This window comes from Mesoplodon mirus (genome assembly GCF_964341445.2).
Source record: "Mesoplodon mirus genome assembly, chromosome: 11".
Lineage (NCBI taxonomy): Eukaryota > Metazoa > Chordata > Mammalia > Artiodactyla > Ziphiidae > Mesoplodon > Mesoplodon mirus.
Window position 1 is genome coordinate 80670824 of NC_138987.1, and position 22074 is coordinate 80692897.

The window sequence follows — 22074 nt, forward strand, 5'->3', positions numbered from 1 at the left end:
CTGGTTGTTTGAGAAGATAAACAAAATTGATTAACAATTAGCCAGACTCATCAAGAAAAAGAGGGGGAGGACTCATCAATAAAATTAGAAATGAAAAAGGAGAAGTTACAACACACACCACAGAAATACAAAGCATCCTAAGAGACTACTACAAGCAACTCTATGGCAATAAAATGGACAACCTGGAAGAAATGGACAAATTCTTAGAAAGGTATAACCATCCAAGACTGAACCAGGAAGAAATAGAAAATATGAACAGACCAATCACAAGTAATGAAATTGAAACTGTGATTAAAAATCTTCCAAGAAACAAAAGTTCAGGACCAGATGGCTTCACAGGTGAATTCTATCAAACATTTAGAGAAGAGCTAACACCCATTCTTCTCAAACTCTTCCAAAAAATCGCAGAGGAAAGAACACTCCCAAACTCATTGTATGAGGCCACCATCACCCTGATACCAAAACCAGACAAAGATACTACAAAAAAAGAAAATTACAGACTAATATCACTGATGAATATAGATGCAAAAATCCTCAACAAAATAATAGCAAACAGAATCCAACAACACATTAAAAGGATCATACACCATGATCAAATGGGATTTATCCCACGGATGCAAGGATTCTTCAATATATGCAAATCAATCAATGTGATACATCATATTAACAAACTGAAGAGTAAAAACCATATGATCATCTCAATAGATGCAGAAAAAGCTTCTGACAAACTTCAACACCCATTTATGATAAAAACTCTCCAGAAAGTGGGCATAGAGGGAACCTACCGCAACATAATAAAGGCCATATATGACAAACCCACAGCAAACATCATTCTCAATGATGAAAAACTGAAAGCATTTCCTCTAAGATCAGGAACAAGACAAGGATGTCCACTCTCACCACTGTTATTCAAGATAGTTTTGGAAGTCCTAGCTTCCGCAACCAAAGAAGAAAAAGAAATAAAAGGAATACAAATTGGAAGAGAAGTAAAACTCTCACTGTTTGCAGATGACATGATACTATACATAGAGAATCCTAAAGATGCCACCAGAAAACTACTAGAGCTAATCAATGAATTTGATAAAGTTGCAGAATACAAAATTAATGCACAGAAATCTCTTGCATTCCTACACACTAATGATGAAAAATCTGAAAGTGAAATTAAGGAAACACTCCCATTTACCATTGCAACAAAAAGAATAAAATATCTAGGAATAAACCTACCTAAGGAGACAAAAGACCTGTATGCAGAAAATTATAAGACACTGATGAAAGAAATTAAAGATGATACCAACAGATGGAGAGATATACCATGTTCTTTGATTGGAAGAATCAATATTGTGAAAATGACTCTACTACCCAAAGCAATCTACAGATTCAATGCAATCCCTATCAAATTACCAATGGCAGTTTTTATGGAACTAGAACAAAAAATCTTAAAATTTGTATGGAGACACAAAAGACCCCGAATAGCCAAAGCAGTCTTGAGGGAAAAAAACGGAGCTGGAGGTATCAGTCTCCCAGACTTCAGACCATACTACAAAGCCACAGTAATCGAGACAATATGGTACTGGCACAAAAACAGAAACATAGATCAATGGAACAAGGTAGAAAGCCCACAGATAAACCCACACACCTATGGTCAACTAACCTATGACAAAGGAGGCAAGGATATACAATGGAGAAAAGACAGTCTCTTCAATAAGTGGTGCTAGGAAAACTGGACAGCTACATATAAAAGAATGAAATTAGAATACTCCACAATACCATACACAAAAATAAACTCAAAATGGATTCGAGACCTAAATATAACACCGGACACTATAAAACTCTTAGAGCAAAACATAGGAAGAACACTCTTTGCCATAAATCACAGCAAGATCTTTTTTGATCCACCTCCTAGAGTAATGGAAATAAAAACAAAAATAAACAAATGGGACCTAATGAAACTTCAAAGCTTTTGCACAGCAAAGGAAACCATAAACAAGACGAGAAGACAACCCTCAGAATGGGAGAAAATATCTGTAAACGAATCAACGGACAAAGGATTAATCTCTGAAATATATATACAGCTCATGCAGCTCAATATTAGAAAAACAAACAACCCAGTCGAAAAATGGGCAGAAGACCTAAATAGACATTTCTCCAAAGAAGACATACAGATGGCCAAGAAGCACATGAAAGGCTGCTCAACACCACTAATTATTAGAGAAATGAAAATCAAAACTACAATGAGGTATCACCTCACACCGGTTAGAATGGGCTTCATCAGAAAATCTACGAACAACAAATGCTAGAGAGGGTGCGGAGGAAAGGGAACCCTCTTGCGCTGTTGTTGGGAATGTAAACTGATACAGCCACTATGGAGAACAGTATGGAGGTTCCTTAAAAAACTAAAAGTAGAATTACCATATGATCCAGCAATCCCACTACTGGGCATATACTCAGAGAAAACCACAACTCAAAAAGACACATGCACCCCAATGTTCACTGCAGCACTATTTACAATAGCCAGGTCATGGAAGCAACCTAAATGCCCATCGACAAATAAATGGATAAAGAAGATGTGGTACATATATATAATGGAATATTACTGAGCCATAAAAAGGAACTAAACTGGGTCATTTGTTGAGACGTGGATGGATCCAGAGACTGTCATACAGAGTGAAGTAAGTCAGAAAGAGAAAAACAAATACTATATATTAACGCATATATGGGGAATCTAGAAAAATGGTACAGATGAACCAGTTTTCAGGGGAGAAATTGAGACACGGATGTAGAGAACGAACATATGGACACCAAGAGGGGAAAGCCGTGGGGAGGGGTGATGGTGGTGGTGTGATGAATTGGGAGATTGGGGTTGACATGTATGCACTGATGTGTATAAAATTAATGACTAGTAAGAACCTGCTGTTTAAAAAAAAATAAAAACTGAGCCTAGGGGGTTAGTGGAGGGATGGAGTGGGAGGTTGGGGTTAGCAGATGTAGCTTTTATATATAGAATGGATAAACCACAAAGTCCTACTGTATAGCACACGGAACTATATTCAGTATCCTATGATAAGCCATAATGGTAAAGAATATTACAAAAAGAATGTATAAAAAAACTTTTTAATAAAAAATAATAAAAATTAAAAAAGAAAGTATATGTAGTGTATGATCATATGTACATATATGTATCACGTGTATACATACATAGATGTATATATTTCCTATTCCTTTATATGCATAAGAAAAAGACCAGAAAGAAAGTCACCAAAGTACTGTTAACAATTATATTTTTTTCCTTGATACCTTTTCTAATTTCCTGAAGTATCACTACATGCCTTTCATCACCAAGGGAAAAAAAATTACTTTTCAAGTAATTTCAATCAATACAAATACTAGAATCTCTTCAGATTTATCTGTAAGAAGCTATCCATGAATGCCAGCCCTTGACTTTGTCTTTGAACTCTCAGGGAGAGGAGTCACCCTTCCCCATGCCTTTAAGCCATACTCTACAAGGATGAGCAATACACCTGAGTAACACACCCTCTTATGTCTTCATCCTACTGGCAGGCTCATATTTCTTGCTGTCATTTCAACGTAAACACCTTACAGATAACTCATATTTAATTATGTCTGAAAGTAAATACATAACTCTTCCCCCACAGCCCATCTTCTAACAACACCATTTCTAGCCATGGCACTAACCTTTCTCCCAGTCAGACAGCTTAGAAAGCAGCCTTAATTCATCTCTCCCTTTCCCATTTCAGGTTCATTAATAAAACCTGTCGAAATCTCTCTCCCATCCCATCTTACTCGTCATTTTTACTTCCATCACCATGCAGTCCAGGCCCTGACTGCACTCACTGTCAGTATCGTGACTGTACCAGTATTCAAGTGGGTCTTCCTGATGCCATTCTCTCCCTTTGCTAAATCACAGCTCCTTATACAGAATTTGGATGATGTCATTCCTAGGCTCAAAAACTTTTAAAGCCACCCCCTTTTTTCCATGCCAATCTAAACTTCTTTGCCTGGCTTTTATTAAACCCCATAATTTGGCTCCACCCTTACTACTTAACTTTATTTTCCATTACTTTCCGGTCTCATCCCTCATCAACCAACAGACATGCCATAATCAATCTGACCACCAAGCCCTGATATATCTAAACATAAAAATGGCCCTTCCTTTCCCCTCTGCTTACATTTAAAGAACCTAATGAATATTCCCTCTTCTACAAAGCTTTTCTTGATTTCTCCAACCTCATTTATGTTTCACTTTTCAGAACTTGTCTAGTGTGTGGTGTGTGTGTGTGTGTGTGTGTGTGTATAAGTTCTTCACCTATTCATCCACTGATGGACACTTAGGTCATATCCACATCTTGGCTAGTGTATATAATGCCGCTTGAACATGGAGGTGCAGATATCTTTTCCAGTTAGTGTTTTTGTTTCATTTGAATATATTCCCAGAAGTTACTATGTAATTTTGACTCACTGATCAAGTGGACTTTAAGCTTAAAATGGAAGCAGTGGTAGAAAAAGTCCAGATATTACCGTAACTACGAAAGAAGCTGGTCATGCTCTTAAAGAAAAAATGACAATAATGAGTAGGATCTAACAAATTATTTACTGCAGAAAAAGAAATGGGAAGGGTGTGAGCAACAGTGTGGTCTTAGGTCCCTGCAAACCCATGTCAAGAATATGGTATTAAATAAAGAAAGAAAACGGACATTTTAAAAACAAGTTAATATAATATACCACTAAGCATCGCTGAGATTTGATGGTATGGGACTCTGAACTGGAATAAAGCGATGGTGGAAAAGTAGAAGCATAAAGAACTGCTGGTTTGCTCTTGCACTGTAGGTGGGAATGTAAACTGATATAGCCACTTTGGAGAACAGTATGGAGGTTCCTTAAAAAACTAAAAATAAAACCACCATATGACCCAGCAATCCCACTACTGGGCATATACCCTGAGAAAACCATAATTCAAAAAGAGTCATGTACCACAATGTTCATTGCAGCTCTATTTACAATAGCCGGGACATGGAAGCAACCTAAGTGTCCATCGACAGAGGAATGGATAAAGAAGATGTGGCACATATATACAGTGGAATATTACTCAGCCATATAAAGAAATGAAATTGAGTTATTTGTAGTGAGGTGGATGGACCCAGAGTCTGTCATACAGAGTGAAGTAAGTCAGAAAGAGAAAAACAAATACCATATGCTAACACATATACATGAAATCTTAAAAAAAAAAAGTGGTTATTAAGAACCTAGGGGCAGGAAGGGAATAAAGATGCAGACCTACTAGAGAATGGACTTGAGGACACGGGGAGGGGGAAGGGTAAGCTGGGACAAAGAGACAGAGTGACATGGACATATATACACTACCAAACATAAAATAGATAGCTAGTGGGAAGCAGCCACATCACACAGGGAGATCAGCTCGGTGCTTTGTGACCACCTAGAGGGGTGGGATAGGGAGGGTGGGAGGGAGGGAGACGCAAGAGGGAAGAGATATGGGAACATATGTATATGTATAACTGATTCACTTTGTAATAAAGCAGAAACTAACAGACCACTGTAAAGCAATTTTACTCCAATAAAGATGTTAAAAAAAAAAAAAAACTGCTGGTTTGGAATATGTTAGAGACTGAAGCTGACATAGAGATAAACTGAGCTGTAACGGGGACTTCAACATTTGGGATATCTGCTGGATTTCTCCCACAGCTAAAAATCAAGGCATCTGATAAATGCCTCGCTTAGCCTTCCATCTCTCACATAGGGAAAGAAACATTCTGGATATGCATGCAACCACTGGGCAGGAATTAGCCGATTAAATGGCAACGATTAATTGGCAAACCTCAGAGTAATTCTGAAGTTGGTTACAATGGCTGGGGATGGGAATGTGGGACATAACTAGGGAACAAAAATTACAAAAAGTTCAGAGAAAAGTAAATCCTGCTTGAGACTATAAAAGGTAAGATGTGTCATATGTTTCAGCAAGTTCTCAAGAACAGAATTCTAGTTAAACTAGCCTTGATTAATTTTTTTAACATCTCTATTGGAGTATAATTGCTTTACAATGTTGTGTTAGTTTCTAAAGTGAATCAGCTATAGGTATACATATATCCCCATATCCCCTCCCTCTGGAGCCTCCCTCCCACTCGCCCTATCCCACCCCTCTAGGTGGTCACACAGCACAGACAAAAGTGGGTGATCACTAAAAATCAGCACGGACTCAGGAGGAACAAGTCTTGCCCAGTAACTTTATTTCTTTTCTTGGCAAATCTACAAGGCAAACAATCTATGTGACTCTCTGAAAGGTACTTAACAAGCTCCACTCTCCAATTCTTTTTAGGGGGGTAAGGGAGAAAGATGAAGAAAAATGGGCTGAGTAATAGATGTGTTGATAACTGATTAAGCAACAAAACCCAGAATGCTCATAAGAAAGTTCTGCAAGACTCACTGGGCTTAGACAGTTATATTACCAATGAACCAGATAAAGCTTTTGACGGCATCCTTATCAAAACATGAGGATGAATAGATCCTAGAGAATAATCAAAAGTGGGACAGCAGAGTCAGAATCCAAACTAATTTTTATAGAAGGTTAACTTTAACAAATGAAATTTAATAGAGAGAAGGTAAAAATTATATTTGGATTCAAAAGCAATCAAATGCTAAGTATAAATTGTGATAAACTGTTATATACATAAAGAACAGCTAAAGTTTTTGTTGAATAAAGCTTGCCACAAATTAAAAGTGTGGAATGACTGCCCCCAAAACTTACATGATCTTAATCTTAGGCTGAGTTAATAGACATAGGTTAGGAAGAAGCAAGGTGAATGCCATACTCTTTGCTGTATTGTTGGGCTCATACCTGGAGAAGCTTTCAATAGTCGGCAATGCCCTATAGACAGTATGAAGGGACAAAGTAAAATGTTCTCGAAATTTGAAAATTAAGTCACCCTCTGGGAGTAGTAACAGCATGAAACAAATGAATTAGATAGTAATTCCAAGAAAATGTGTAATTGAAAATATCTGAGAATATCCCAATGCAATCAAAAGTGAGCAGGGTGTACTTTCTGGGAGGCAGGATTAGAATGTGAATTAAGAAAGCTGAAACCTTGTCAATTGCTTTTCTTCTGGCTAAAGGAAAGACTGTGTTAATAGAAGAGTTACATTAATTAAGAGTTACATTAAGAGTTACATTAATCTAGGGGGGAAAAAGCAGGAGTTTAACAAGCAAGGTTTTGCCTGCATTCCCCTAACATTGTCAGAGGTGGAGATGGCTGACCATATCCAGAGCAGTGCTGGGCAGGTGCATCCTTATAAAAAAGAGGCTCCATCAGCTATTCTGACTTAGTGACACTCCTCATGAGGATGACCCATTTTGATTAGAATGACCACTTCCTATGTAGATTGTTCTACTGAGGTGACATGTGCTGACCAAATGATGCAAGTTTCCGTTCTACTCACAGTGATATTAACAAATTCATTAGTTGACATTTTTGTTTCTATGTCAGTCTCCTGGTCACTTGCTAAATGTAAGTAAATTCTACAATCCTGAGTATTTCTGGACACACACACACACACACGAACACACAAATTCACATCTATGTACCTGGAAAAGTGAGATCTGTATCTTAAATATGACAATCTATATCCAGATACTACACACCTGTGAAGTTCTGCTTCTCTTTATGACAACTGTAATTTATCTAAAACTGAACCACACATTTTAAGAGAGAAAACTAATGAAATATAACACATATGGAAGAGAGTGGCCAGGAAGGTAAAAAGTCTGGAATCTATGTTATCTGAACAAATTAAATGAGCACGCTTAGCCTGAAACACAGAAGACATAAGATAGCTGTCCTCAAACATCACTCTTACAGTGATACAAAATTATCTCTAATTCTGTGATGACAACCAGTTGAAAGCTGCATAAGGAAGAAATTTCCAATTTACACTGTTCCGTGCCTGGCACGTAGAAAAAGCTCAGTAAGTTTTGGCACACGATAAATGTTCACAATGTTAGCTATGACTGGGTTTTAAGATATAAAAAGTATCATGAGAGAGATATGCACAAGATGCTGTGGGAAAGCAAAGGAGGAGCACCTAACCCTGAACAAGAGGTGAGAGGTCAAGGCAGGCATCCCTGAAAGTGGAGATGCCTAAGCAGAGTACTAAAGAAAGCACAGGAGTTACCCAGAGGAGTATGGGAGAGGGCATTCCAGAAAGTAGCTTGTAAGACCCAAGGTCAGAGAAAGCGAGAGGTTCAGTACAGCTGCAGAGGTGTGTAGAGGGAGTAATGAAAGATAAGGCTAGAAAAGCACAAGGGCACCACTTCTTAAAGGGACTCAGGCTCGCATGCCATGTTAAGGAATCTGGAGGAGGCGGTGGGGAATCATTGGAAATTTTAACTGTAGGAGTTATATAATCAGATTTACATTTTAGGAGAACCCTTTTGGCAGCCACATAGAAAACGGAAGACAGCAAGACTGGTAGCAGAGAGATGGCTATTTTAGTAATTTGGAGTCCACTGTGACGATACTGACACTGAAAAAGAGCCGAGATGGATAGAATTCAAGAGGTAGTAAGGAGGACTTAATAAGTAACTGGATGTGAGGGATAAACAAGAAGAGGAGTCAAGGGTGATTTCCAGGTTTATGGCTGGGGCAACCAAAGAGAGAATAACATCATGCATTGGAGGAGGTAAGAAGCATGAGACAGATTCTGGGAAAGGAGAAGATAACATTGACTCTTGCAGAAAACACCCAGGTGGTGATACCTAGGAAAGAGATGGACCATGGAGTCTCAAGCTCAGAAAAGGGTCTGATTTGGAAGTCGTCATCACAGAGTTGTCACTGAAGAAGATATCGGAGCATATGAGATCATCCAGACCCCAGAGTGTGTGGAGTGAGAAGAGGATTGGAGACAGAAGGCTGGAGAACACCAACCACTGAAGAGAATGAAAGTCAGCGATCTTGTCATCTGTTAAGTTTCTTATCTTTAGGCGAGGAACTGAAATCTTTAGGCAAAGACTAAACACCCACTTACCAGGGATCAGAGGGAATTCACAGGAGAGAATTGGACTATTTGACCTCTACAGCATCTTTCAACTCTGAAAATGAGTCAGAGACTTTAATTCAATCCAGTATTTCTTACAATCTGAGAAAACTTTTCATCACTGTTACAGAAAAACTAAAATCATACCTATTTTTATGCTTTGGCTTCGTTTGTCCAATGATGAGAAAACATTTTGAAGAACAAGTTTCTTATTTGATAATGTTTTCATAAAGGGAAGGAGGACCTGTGTTGACCTAGAAAGGAAAACACAGGCTCTAGAGCTAATGTCTTATCCTGCTTCCCCCTCTATACGTCCAGTTATGTGGCTGCTATCAGGATGCAGTTTTACCCAAACACACGTGCCGACTTACTCTTCCTTTCCCTTTCTGTCACCTTGGACCTGACTGGGACTATACATCATCTATGGTTTTAAGTCTTAACATTTCAGACAGGTAGCTGTAACTCTCACTAATATTTAAAGTGTGTTGGTTTCCGTTTCCATTTCTGCTCAATTCTAAAAACAGAGAGACACAGGTACATGAACAAGTTTTTAAACTTAAATCCAGAAATGTTTGATGAAAACAAACTGTCATTTTTGGCACAACACACCCAGGGTATTTTTAGACAGGACTACTTGCGGCTCAACGTAACCTTAAAATATGGCACTGGCCCCACCGAGTGGCACCTGGAACGGGTGTTAGAGGTGCTTGACCTTCTTCAACCATAGGCCCCTTTTCTCCCACCCCCGGCCGATGCCTCTCCGGCCCCTCGGCAAGCCTTCGTTTTCTTCCCCGTCCTGCCTTTCGCTTTCCTCCTGGTAGTGGCCATAGATTTTATGACCACTAATGGCAGTAAAGCTAACACAGCTGTCAACACCGCCGCCCCCCGCCCCCGCCGGAAACGCAACTGATATACACCTAACTGGGGTCTACAATGAACTTTTCAGTTGTCCTTAGAAAACAATTTAACTATATTCTGTGTCAGTGGCCCAAATCACAGGACAGAAAAAACAAATGGCTGCAGAAAGTAAACCTTTGGGAAGAGAAACCTTGAGTGCTTTTTAGCTCTGGCAGTCTAACGTCGAGGCTCAGAATCATGACTTGCAGATGCAGGTTTCTAAATGACCAAAAAAGGTGGAAGCAGGGCCAACTAGAGACAATGGCTGATACCATTTGAAGTTTAGAGTCATGCTGAGTAATCACAATATAATAAGCGCTAGCATAATGAAGATGAAAAAAAAAAGCTATATCCAGAATAAAAGGACTTTAGCACTAGATTTTACAATTCTGGGAAACTTTTAGGGTGCCATAAAACTTGATGGGAAAGGTAAATAATTATGTTCCTACCACAGTCCCCTCCCCCCCCCCAAGTCAAGTGCTCCTGAAGCCATGCTCTGATGCCGCATTCTCCTTATACGCCCTCCTTGCTCCGGGCACTCATCAAAGAAAAAGGTTTTAGTGGATTTCTTCTCCTCTATGTCTCTGGCTAATGGTGTCATTACCTTTTCTATTTAATTTCACAAAATGGAAGCAAGAGACATTTATCCCTGGCAGCAGGCTGAGTGCGAAACACAGCAGAGGTGCCGCCACGAGGCTGTGAGAGGCAACAGAAACACTTCCTTGCAAAAGCTCAGAGTGCTAAAGCTGAATAAAATAAATATGGAAAAACACGGCAAAAATAAAGTTATTTTATGAGGACAAGTTCGTTTATCTTATCCAGCCTCTTGCCCCAACGCTAAAATAATCCCTCAACAGCCTCTTACATTCTATGCTATAATGTTTTCCTGCTGCTTTTTGGCCTGAAAAACTCCCACTCACCCTTCAAGTCTAAGCTCAAACACTACCACCTCCCTGGGAACCTCCTTTGATTCTCCCAGGTAGGTGCTCCCTTTCCTTAGGTGCTCCCCTGAGTGCTCCTTCATTACAGCAGCTACATGACATTGCAATTATTTCTAAACCTCTAAGCAGCCCTGCAGGTGCCTGCCTGCTTTCTGAGTGCGCACCATGTCTTTTCATCACTGCATTTCCTGGTACTCGACACGTACCTCATAGGTAATTCACAGAGTCAAAGAACTCCCTAGGTCTCAACATGAAGGGGCAACACTCATCCATCCAAGTCTCTCCTTTCCAATCCCACATGGTTTAGGACTTCATTATCTATCTCCTAGATTATTTAAATTAGTCTCTTCATTGGTCTTCCCATTTCCGGTCCCTCTTCCCTTGAATCCGTTCTGTATACTCTTGCCTCTGTAACGTTACTAAAGTATTGATAATACTTTAATTAAACATACCAGGTTGAGCAGTTGATGCAGAGAATGAAAAGCTGAAAAACACCCGTTCCCTAAACTGAATGGGCTCAAGTCCAATAGGGCAGAGAAGTAAATAATTAACATATAATTTATCAGGTGTTATAGAGATGTTACCAACTCATGCTAATCCCTCTGCCTAGCATGTCCTTCACTCATAAATGGTCAATTCCTATTTCACTTTATATAAGAAGCCTTCCTAATCTCTCCAGCCAGAAGCAATCTCTCCTTCCTCTGCTCCCACAGTGCCCTGTTACTTGCTTATCACTTTCTGCTTGAATTAACAGTTATTTGTACCCATACATTTTGTCTCTTACTGGATTGAAGCTTTCTAAATAGAAGGGCAATACATTTTACTTGTCTCTATTTTGCCATGGTACCTAATACAGTGCCCAGAAAATAGCTGATAAATGTTGAACCGTGATGATTAACCTCACTAAAATATTATGAGTCTGTGATTCCTTTAGGACTTGCCAGTATTAAAACTATCAGTGGGTCAAATAAATACAATTCAAGACTGAAATTTTTCCACTCTAGCCACAAAAATAGAAAGTCTATTCTGTTTGGCGAGGTAATAGTGGACATATGGAGAATATTCTCAAACAGATTTGAAAGATGTGTCCAAATGAAATGGATCTCTATTGTAAAAAGACAACAAAAGGCAACTCCCTAGTCTTAAAAACGAGACAACTAGCCCCTCCTGACAAATACAGAAAAATTAAGAAGGACAAACATGGTGTGGTATTTCCATAATGGGGGCAAGTCAATGGACAAATGCTCAGCTAAGTAAAAATGTCCACAGCTCAATAAAAACTAAATTTAATAAAACAAGATACTGGCACAAGATAATATTTCAAAAATGGTTCATTAAGTAAGCTCTCTGATCTCTCAAAGAGCACAACTTTCCAGAGGTGAATACTTGCAGCTTATCCATTCTTTAAAATTTATAACCAATTTCCTACAACAGTGCTACTGTAAGATACCTCATCAAGCCCTTGTTAGGATCCCCAATTCTTTAATTTCATTTTTTTTAAGCTAACATTTTATTGTATTGTATTGTACTGTATTGTACTGTATTGTATTGTATTTTTTGGCTGCCTTGGGTTTCGTTGCTGCACGTGGGCTTTCTCTAGTTGCGGTGAGCGGGGTCTACTCTTCGTTGCGGTGCGCGGGCCTCATTGTGGTGGCTTCTCTTTGCAGTGGCTTCTCTTTGCATTGGCTTCTCTTGTTGCGGAGCACAGGCACTAGGCACAAGGGCCTCAGTAGTTGCAGCTTGCGGGCTCCAGTAGCTGTGGCTTGCGGGCTCTAGAGCGGAAGCTCAGTAGTTGTGGCACACGGGCTTAGTTGCTCCGCAGCATGTGGGATCTTCCCGGACCAGGGCTCGAACCCCTGTGCCCTGCATTGGCAGGCAGATTCTTAACCACTGCGCCACCAGGGAAGTCCTAATTTCACTTTTGAAAAAATATCTGTCCTCCCTCCACCCCATTCCTTCATCATAATTATTCTAGTTAAATCCAACAGTTGTGTGCAGGATGAGGTAGACAGCAATTTAACTATCATTCACCTAAATCACAAGAATTGAGAACTTAAAACATTTTATGATTTAAAATGCAGAACTAAAGCTCCAACTTCTCAATTTTGACCAAAAAAGAAGTTCAAGGCTCAAAACTATAAGACCTTTTAAGAAAACGCTGAGCTACAATGATATATATCTGCTCCCATTTGGCTTGAATGAAGTCAGAACATTTGATCATATCATTTGTTTCAACATTAAAACTGCTTAGGGCAAGAACTGTCTCATCAACTAACTTTATAGAAGCCTTAGCAAACTACCTGTAGCAGCTTTTAATCTAAAGACCCGAATTTAAGTTTGCTTTGAGGATTAAGCGAGAAAATGTGCAAAAATGCTTTATAAAACTCTAAAGAACAATACAAATGTAAGGTGTTACTAGTATTATTCTTACAATAAGCTCTCTCCAAGAGCAAATCTCCCTCTATAGGAAATCAGAATAGAGCTGAAATATTTCTGTATACTCTGCGCAAGAGAATTTATGCTCTACATCAAAAATGTAAATAACTCCTAAAAAAGGAGGGAGTACAGAGAAGAAAGAAAATTCAGGTGGGACTAGAAGAAGGAGGTAAATTAAATAGCAAAGGGGAAGTTTTTGTAATAAAATAAAACAATATAAGAGAAAGCAAACCTGGATCTTAGGAATCAGTTTCTAACTCTGCCACTTAACTATCTACTCACCTACTCAGGAGGCCCTGGTCCCTTCACCCCACTAGGCTCCAGTTTCCTTGTTTGTAAGTAGAGATAATAACTCAGAGGGTTGCTGTGGGGATTAAATGGGATAATATTCATATAGAGTATTTAGCACTATATCTGGTGCATAGTAAGTGTTAAGTAAATGATTACTGTTGTTGATAAAATTATTACTAGGGGCTTCCCTGGTGGTGCAGTGGTTGGGAGTCCACCTGCCGATGCAGGGGACACGGGTTCGTGCCCCGGTCCGGGAAGATCCCACATGCCGCGGAGCGGCTGGGCCCGTGAGCCATGGCCTCTGAGCCTGAGCGTCCAGAGCCTGTGCTCCACAACAGGAGAGGCCACAACAGTGAGAGGCCCGCATACCCAAAAAAAAAAAAAAAAAAATTATTACTAGACCTGCACCCTAACTGGTGACATTCAGAAAGAAAAGGAGCCAAGAACATATCAATGGGGAAGATGATATACAGAGAGCTAAGTCTACATACCACTGTTAGGAGACAGTGTTCAAGAAATACAGATTACACAGAGCATTTTTCATGTTAAATGCACAAATTACTTCCTGTGCCTCCAGGACGGCAGAAGGATCTAGAGAAGCATAGCCAAAATCTCCGAGTCATAAAAGCTGAAGAGCAATGACTGTACAGAAGAACAAGACCAAGAAAAAACAAAGGTGCTTATTGATGTGTACAGAGGCGTCTCTAATTCCGAACTTTCGATTTTCTAAATATTCATAGACAGAATGAAAGCGAAGCTCCATAGCAAAGACACAGCAACTCTGCTTGCCCAAAATAGATGGTATTAGCATCATGCAGTGTCATTTAAGTTTCTGCCATCTTGTTCTTTATTCTGGGGAAGTGGTTGTATCTGCAGTTGATTTTGAGGTGTTAACCATTATTAACTCCATCATATTTGGTAATTGCAAAAGCAGTAAAAAGTGCCCCAAAATTAGGAAGAAGAGGAATAGAATCCCCTCCTGAGGCAGATGTAGAGATAGCAAATAACTGTAAAAAGTGAAAGAGCAATGGATGCTGCCTTTGCACATGGGCTCAGTGACTTACACACCTGTGGAATCAATAAGAATCAGCAAAAGACAAGGAAAACAGGAAACCTTCCATATGTGTGCCCAGAGAATCAGCACCAATTTGGGTTGTCAGCTGGTCTGGTGTTAATTCAGGGGAAGACAAGGAGCTTGTTTAAGAATTTAAAAGCTGAGCACAGTACAAGTACTACTATCATAAGCCACAGACAAATTGCCAAAGTTCGAGGCCTTTCTGAATTTACACAACATCAACCTGAATGGTCGCCTCACTATCTGACCCGTAACTGCTAAGGTCTTAGGGAGGCTACCTGTCTCAGTGGACTTTCAATGGAGATAAAACTAGCCTATGGGGCTTCCCTGGTGGCGCAGTGGTTAAGAGTCTGCCTGCCAATGCACGGTACACGGGTTCGTGCCCCGGTCCGGGAAGATCCCACATGCCGCGGAGCGGCTGGGCCCGTGAGCCATGGCCGCTGAGCCTGCGCATCCGGAGCCTGTGCTCCGCAACGGGAGAGGCCACAACAGTGAGAGGCCCGTGTACCGCAAAAAAAAAAAAAAAAAAAAAAAAAAAAAAAAAAAAACAAAAAACTAGCCTATGATGGGATAAGATGCCTCCAAAATTTCTATCAACAAGGAAGTGAGAGTATGTCTGATTTCTCTTTGAGTTTGCCCAACTCACACTCCTTTTTACTGAGAATAACCTTTCAAAACAAAACCCGTACTTAAAGGAACGTAGAACTTTTTACAACGAAGCATAGTGGACTTAAAAGCATCTCCCTGAAATTATGGGCTGAAGATCCTGGAAACTTTATCAATCAGGGGGTGGTAAATGGAAATAATATGCCAGCACTGCTAATTCAAGCTGTGTGGAAAAAACTTCTTAAATTTGTTTTGCCATTTTCCTCTTATTGTAATAATATAAATACATGGGCTTTAAATCCTGGCTATTGTTCTGCCACTTTTCCCATTAGGTTTTACGGTCATCAGGGTTTTCTAGAATCTACCACACTCACACAAGGAGAGAACACTTATATTAATTCACAGAGACTGTGCCTCTGGAGCTCTACTTAAAACTATGAGTATGGTCGATCAGTGCACTGACAAAGGTCTCCATCTTGCTAGACGGGTAAGGACAGGTAAGTACCCCTACCACTGCCTAGACATACTTTTTTTCCCTAACCTTTAAATCCAATTGAGTTTATTGTGATTTCAATACCTAGATAACCAATAACAAATGCGAACCATTCCTGAAACTTCATAAATAAAATCAGTTGGACCATTCATTCAACAAAGAAGCATTTACCGTGTAGGCCTAAACTGGGCCCAGTGCAATTCTATAGCACCTTTTATTTCACAATCCCAGAGAGCTTTCAAAGTTGCCCTAACATAAAGTATCAGTGATTGAACTTCCCTCATTTTAAGCATGTACAACACTCTATTCAAAACAGATTCAGGCAGTATAAATTTAGCTGTTTGTGGAAATAAAAACTGAAAGGGCTGAGAATGACAGTCAATCATTAACTAAATTCCAACTTCACAATTCAATCCAAAAAATACCCAGTACCAAGTGGTTTAAAAAAAATCACAAGCCAAATATACAATGATTCAAACGTTCCACTAGGCAAAGGAGCTAATATAGTTATAACTTCTCACTTCTAAATCCTTATGGGTATTGCTTCTAGGTAATAAGTCAAATTTATCAAAAGTCCCACTCAATGATTACATTTAATCTGCACCAAGAGCAACTTCTAAAAAGAGATTAAATATCTAACATGCCAAAAATAAGTTATTTACCTCGGTTTTTGCGGTCTTGGAGCTCTTTCTAGAAAATAGATCCCTAAATTTAGGTGCCAGAGGAATGTATTTTTCCAAATCAAGTCTTTGAAACTACAGACCTGAGAAAGGCCATCAAAAGCGGGAGATAAAATAAGGAGAGTGGTTAAGCACAGGGATGCAAGTATAAGCCAGAATGCCTGGGTTGGAATCCTTGTTTTACCATTTTCTAGGTACCTCAGTTACCCTGTCTGCAAAATGGGAATAAAAACACCTACTCCATACAGTTGCTGTAAGGATTAAACCCAGGTAGATTAGTACTGTAAGGGTTTAGAGGCAAGCAGCATTATATAAAGTGTTTGCTTATGATGACTATCATATGACTAGCTCATCCAAATCATCTACACAAATGCCTTTCTCTACTGAAAGCCTTCCTTAATTGGTCTAGTAGAATTTAACCCCTCCCTCCTTGGCTTCTCCACAAAATGCATTGTGTACTATAGTTATTGGGTATATTTCCCTCCCATGAGGTTGGAGACAGAGACCACAGTTCATCTGAGTGTACAGGACAGTAAATACTGTTCATTGTTGCCCTTCAGTTTCCTCTCTCTAAAGGTTCTGAACAACAATATCCTGTCAATTAGCAAACCTTCACCTGGAGAAAGGAGCTTTATGTAATCAGCACACTTAAGTACTGGGCATACCTTGCTAAATGTTCTCTTAAGACTTAAACAAACATTTGAGGGGTTGGAGTGGGGAGAAAGAAGGATTCACTTAATATTTTTATAACTAATGACCATGGTTATCTTTTTAAATTAATTTTTTAAAATTTCTTATGCTTTAAAAGCTTATTCTCATTTTTTCACTCAAAAAGTCTATGGTGCTTTTAATATAAAAATACAGTAGCATAATTTCTGCATATGTCAAGTCTACCTAATCATAACTTGACCATCTGCTGATTTTAACATTACTTTGAGATGCCAATCTTTCTGGCTTTGATTTGCCCTCTTTTCTCTCACAAAAAAGTGCCACACACATACAAAAAAGCTTCCAACTTATGCCAGATCGCTGGGAAAACACTTTCTAAGTGTTATCCTACTTCGCTAACATAATGATGTTGCCCTTACTTCGAGAGGACAGAACTTTCCTGAAAACAAATGGCTGAATTGAGTCCATTGGTTTGTTACCGTTTTCTACAAAGTACAGTTCTTCCTTTGTTTTTATAGCATCTTACCTATTGAAATTAATTTTTTTCTGGCATAAAAACTGCTGAGGACAGCTTCTTAGTTGCACAAATATTCCTGGCCTCTACTCTTTGATTTATTTTAAAACAAACTCAAAAACAAAAGGCTAAAGAAGAATTGCACTCATTTAATGTGGTTTTTCTAAGTCTAATTTTTTCATTCCCCAGTGGCACGGCCTTTCAAAGGATTACACAAACTACACCGAATTTGTTTCTCATTCTAAACATAACCCAACCAAATGGGGAATGTTATCAGCCATCTTAACAAGGAAAACACCACAAAGCTAAAACCAAACCAAAGATCAAACCAAAAAAAAATATTTTTATCCATTGTACCTCCTTTGAGATCAGGACTTTTTTACATCAAGGTACTTTGACGTACCTATGCAATGAATAAATGTCATCATAATTTAACATCCTATTTTGGACTAATTTCTCTCCCCTCAAATAGTCACAAGAATGGCCAATTCACATACAATACCTCTCAGCTACTGGGTAAAGAGTATAATAAACTTAATTGTTTTATATATCCTGAGGCATACAAAGAAAGACCAAACAAACCCAAAGAGGTTTCCAGTATCTTATATACATTTATGATCGAAACAAAGAACTTTCAAAAACCTGCCCTCAGTAAGCAAAACTGGGCTTAAACCACCATAAACCCTGCCTTTAAGTAGGGAGACCTGACAAGTTTAAACCCCCAACCCACTCACACACCCTCAAAAGACTAAGTCTCACTCCCTTCTTACAGCTAGGAGGCATAATTAAAACACTTAAAGTTGTTTCCTCAGACTTTAGTAGTAATAAAGCTAATACTCAGGCCACCTTCTCCGAGCAATCGGCTTCTATCAAAACTTATCACAAGCTGCAGGAAATAGACAGGAGCGTTGGTTTTGCATTTTATCAAGTGAAGAACAACAGCATCACACTTTTTGGAGAAGCCACTACTCCCAGCACCACCGGCTCTCCCCGCCCCCCTCCCCATTTGTTTTTGTTTTGTTTTTTTCTTTTTTTATGTCTTTCCTCCAAATTTAGTCTGAAAAGCGGTCCCACGAAACAAAAGTAGTATCAGTAAACGGGAGTCCACTGGTTTTGAAAATAAAGTTTGTTCTTTTGCTATCAACCTGACAACTTTTTAAAGGTGAAATGTCTCCTCCTCAATCGGGCACAACCTCCCCTATTCCCATACCAAACAACCACTCATTTGCCCCCGATAGTAAATGTGAAAAAAGGGAGTGGGAGAAAATGATGTTGAAAAGAAGGGTCTAGGGTTCCAGTGGTAGGTACGGATTTTGAGACCGGTTTCTAACACTCCGTGTCTTCTGGGAGCTGGGCAGCTTTACTGTGTCTATCTGAGAAATGTTTAGCAATCTGACGCATCAGTTTTTAGGAATGGTACACAAACAGCCCCCACAATCTAAGAGCCATGCCCAGAATCCTTCCCCTCGGTGGCATCGGCTGAGGGCAAGGGACGGGAGAGCGGGGGATACAGGAGAGGATCCGCGACATTTGTTATTGTTTATAAAGCCCAGGCAGGGACCGGGAGCGTGGTGCTCGGGGGCCGAAGAGTGGAAGGCGAAAGGAGCAGGGAAGGACAAAGATGCCTCCCGGGGCTCGAGGCCACCTCTCCGGGCAACCGGTGCCAGTACCACCCCGGGAAACAAGAGGGCCAAGGCCGTCGGCGGAGCTTCACCGGAGACATTTCCAGCCCCGAAATTAGCCCGGCTTTCCCTGGACACCCAAAGACACCTAATATCGTCTCCCGCTCCCGCTCTCAGAGTTGGGGCCGGCGCGGCGAGTCGAGCGCCCCAGCCCCCTCCGCCGCGGAGCGCCGCATCCGCGCACTCACCTGCCTCCGGTCGCTCCCGCGGCCGGCTCAGCCTCCACACGGGCCGCAACCGACCGGCGCCAGTCCGCTCCCTTCTGCCCGCTCCGCCCTCGCCCCGCCCCCGGGAGGTGGGACCCGCCGCCGCGCCGGAATCTCGGGGCGGCCTCCCTGAACTCTCGCGAGGCCTCCCTGCTCCGCTTCTAGGTGGCTGGGCCGGTCTGACTCGCCCTGACGTCATACGCACCACAGCCGGAAGTAGCCTTCTGTCGTCAACGCAGCCAGCACCCCTACCGCCCCACCCTCCTGCACCTAGTGAATTCGTGACTGACCCTGGAGGGGTTGTTTGAAGAGTCACCGTTTCCCTCCCTCATCAGCCTCACCTCACTTCCCTCTTCTCTGCTCAAAGCTAGTTCAGGCCACTCTTGAGAGTGGCCCAGTGTGTTGCCACATCAGTCACGTGTCCTAAATGTCGCCAGAGTTTTTCTTGATGCTTCACAATGCAGTGTGAATGTTAGAGGAGGAAAGGGGCTTAGAGATCATTTCAATTATTTTTTTGGAACATAACTGTAGAGCAGAGTAGGAAAATGTGATCAACAAAAATGGATTGACTGACCTAGTTGCCTAGGTAGTATCTGTGGAGTCTAGAAGCCACCCAGCTTCCTCGATCCTTTTCCTTTTCATCATGACTCAACTGTAGAGATTTGAAAGGGATTCACATTTGGAAAAGCTACCAAAATAACTCTGCGGTATTCATGAAAAACTTGCTTGGGTTATCTTGGAAAATCTAAAATAACTGACAATACCGGGCTGCTTATTTAGGATCAGAGAACGATGAGGAAAATCACCTGCCTGTAGCATGACTCAGAAAGGATGATTTTGGGAAAATGATGCGTTTGAGTTTTTATTGGGCAAGCCAAACGAGAATCGTTCCCAATTATTGTTGACAAATTATCTTCTATCTAAAATAGTGGAGATTTTATAAAATACCATTTACTTTTAGTCCTTTAAGACAGTATACAAAGCTAGTACTGTGCTTGCAGAAAATATAATTCAGAGATGCCAATCATTATCTTTAAGTTTCACCAAGAGCAGGTGACACGTTATGAAAGACTTAGGGAAGAATCTTAACATCACTTCTATTTTTTTTACACTCTGTGCTTTTTCATGCATAGCTTGATAGCAGAAAAAGCACTATGTAGTCTGGTAATTAGTGTATTCTTGGGGAAATCAGTTCATTCTATATCATATGGTCGTTTTGAGGCTCAAATGACAATTGCCATATGCGAGCATAAGAGGTTTAATTGTGATCAAACATGCTCGACAGAGGCCTGTGCACCTCTCTCCCTCCACCACGCACATACTACTTCAAGTGGGTAGGATTAAGAACAGCTTATGGAGTATTATACAGCAAATTTATGTTTTCAAATGTGCCGTGCTATTTTCATGGAGCTAGAGTAATAGGGACTTGTCTAGGGTGTCAGACTAGGATAACATGAGGCAGGCTAAAGCTTCGACTTTTAGTTTCTTAATTGAGGCCATTCCAAATAAATTCCCCCTGTTTGTTGAAGGTACCTGACCTGAATCAAATTAGAGCCAACTGCTCTTTTGGAAGTTTGGTGAAATCTATGGACCCTTTTTCAGAACAGTATTTTTAAAGGCATAAAATAAACTACCTAGGGCTATAAAGGAAATTGATTATATTAATATACAATTATTAAAATAGTAAAAAATGAGGTTTTGATATAGTTCTGTAGTAGGCAGCTTCTAAGATGATTCCCAATAATCCTCACCTTCTGGTATTTCTGTCTTGCACAATCCTCTCCTCGAGTGTGGGCTGAACCTAGTGACTTGGTTTGGGTTTTTTTGTTTGTTTGTTTTTAAGTTTTTTTTTGTTGTGGACCATTTTTAAAGTCTTTATTGAATTTGTTACAATATTGCTTCTGTTTTATGTTTTGGTTTTTTGGCTGCGAGGCATGTGGGATCTTTGCTGCCCAACCAGGGATCGAACCTGCATCCCCTGCAATGGAAGGCGAAGTGTTCACCACTGGACCACCAGGGAAGTCCCTGTGACTTGGTTTTGAAAAAGAGAATCTGGCAAAAATGATGGGGTGTTACTTCCATGATGAAGTTACAAAAGACTCTGGCTTCCATCTTGTTCATCTTCTCTTGCTCCACTTCTTACTCACCCTGATGAAAGCCAGCTGTCAGGCTGTGCCCTGTCTTATGGAGAGGCCCATGTGGTACAGAACAGAGCAAGGTCTCCAGTCAACCGCCACTGAGGAATTGAGGCACCCAGTCCAACAACCCATGAGGAACTGAATCCTGCCCACAACTACATGAGTGAGCCTGGAAGCAGACTCCGTCTCAGTGGAACCTCGAGATGACTGCAGCCCCAGCTGACACCTTGACTGAGCCTGGTGAAGGACCCTGAGCCAACAGACCCAGCTAAGCCTTGCCAGATTCCTGGCCCCCAGACACTGTGAAATAATATGTATTTATTTTTTAAGCCACGAATTTGGGGGGACAGTTAATTTATTACATAGCCATAGATAACTAATAGTTA

The 22074-nt window shown here is 40.4% G+C and overlaps 1 protein-coding gene across 2 annotated transcripts in view; it reads right to left on the minus strand.

Annotated features, from left to right (window-relative positions):
* Positions 1–19615, minus strand: part of STK38L (serine/threonine kinase 38 like) — an 83858-nt gene extending 64243 nt beyond the window's left edge. The window contains exons 1-2 of one of the 2 annotated variants that reach the window (XM_082635939.1): positions 9208–9291; positions 9052–9115 (exon numbers count right to left, since the gene is read on the minus strand). The gene's annotated coding sequence lies outside the window, so the exon portion shown is untranslated. Of the gene's footprint in view, positions 1–9051; positions 9116–9207; positions 9292–19532 lie in introns of those variants that run through there. The other variant, XM_082635938.1, reaches the window with a different exon arrangement.
* Positions 19616–22074: the final 2459 nt, after the last annotated feature.